This window comes from Dendroctonus ponderosae, unplaced genomic scaffold, assembly GCF_020466585.1.
Source record: "Dendroctonus ponderosae isolate FM_Combo_2020 unplaced genomic scaffold, Dpon_F_20191213v2 Dpon_F_20191213_1604, whole genome shotgun sequence".
Classification (NCBI taxonomy): domain Eukaryota; kingdom Metazoa; phylum Arthropoda; class Insecta; order Coleoptera; family Curculionidae; genus Dendroctonus; species Dendroctonus ponderosae.
Window position 1 is genome coordinate 302 of NW_026017752.1, and position 1393 is coordinate 1694.

The 1393-nt window shown below is 39.0% G+C and overlaps 1 long non-coding RNA gene across 1 annotated transcript; it reads right to left on the reverse strand.

Moving 5' to 3' along the window:
• Positions 1–437: 437 nt before the first annotated feature.
• LOC125503272 lies at positions 438–1169 on the reverse strand. Its single transcript, XR_007280725.1, has 2 exons — positions 963–1169; positions 438–912 (listed from the first exon to the last, which is right to left on the reverse strand). It is a non-coding gene; the product is annotated as an uncharacterized LOC125503272 (long non-coding RNA).
• Positions 1170–1393: the final 224 nt, after the last annotated feature.

The following is a 1393-nucleotide window of genomic DNA, read 5'->3' on the forward strand; positions in this document are numbered from 1 at the left end:
ACAGAGAATATCATAAATCACACATTTGTCAACATGCATTTGATAATTGCCATAAAATTCAATGGAATAATTCCACAATTTTAACAAAAGAACAAACCACAAAAAAACGTAAATTTTGAGGCGAAATACCCAAAAAGAAGTTTGTAAAAAAAACAACATCGATTGTTAGTGCTTAAATCAATATTTAACAGTGCACGGCAATGTGCAATCTCATTTGCAATGATAAATACTCGGTCGTTCGAAGATGATTTTCAAAAGTTTGTAATACAATTTTCTGCAAATTGATGGACGATCCGCATTTTTTTGCACTTAAACTGTTTGCAGTATCTGCACCTTCTCCCTTGCTAAATTCTTTATTCATTTTTATCAGCGTTATAAGATAAACTGCACCGAAGGCAATAATATCACACTCAATAATTGATAAATCAAAATCACTGTCAGTTTAATAACGCAATGTGTATTTAAAAAGCTTATCAGACCTACAGATGCACCCGCACTAAGACAAAAATGTCGAGTTTAAACTGCACTTGTGCGTCCCAAGCCTCAGGCGCGAAGAGGCCGGAGTGGTTCAAACCGGTTCACCCTCCCATAAAGAGTTTTCACTTCAAAAAAAGTTGAACTGAAACCAGTTAAAACGAGTTACGAGTGGTACCCGTAATCAAAAAACCGCTCCGGAAAAAACTCTCTTTAAAAACAGTACTTACAATTTGTTGATGGTGTAGGGCAAGTCGGGCACTCCAGTAAACCCCGCACCACGGCACTGGAACTCCCGTAGATCGGGGGTGCAACGGCATCGCTCGTGTCCCAAAACTGCACACGGCAACAGTGTCTCGTCCGCATAACCGATTGCACCCCCGCATGGACACAACACGAGTGATAAAAAGAGACCAACAGCCAAAGACAGCACTTCACCTAAAACAATAAACTGCATTCATTTCCAATCAAGTCCAAGTTTCGTATACCAGTTTTTCTGTTTGTCCAACTCAACTGTTTCAGCCGTTCTATTGAAACTAACTTAACTAGAAAAAGGCGCTTTGCAGCAGCGAGTTGGACATAAGTTATAACAGATGTAATGTGAACATCAAGCCACCAGATTAGCTTAAAAATAAAAGCGTGGTTTTGCCGCTCACATAATTTGAACACGTAAATTGTGACAAATTATTAATGATGCTCCATTCCACCTTCACTGCGCGTAATGTGCGCATTTTTATCTGTTTTCGGGGCTTTGCAATGACACGATTCTAAATTCTTAATCACACATTTTCAAAACATCCGTTCAATAATTGGCTCTAACCAGATAATATCTGTCGTTTATAAATATCCGATGGCCCACCATTTCGAATATTATGCACCGGGCTGTCGGCGATAAATGACAATCATTTCGGAGAATTCA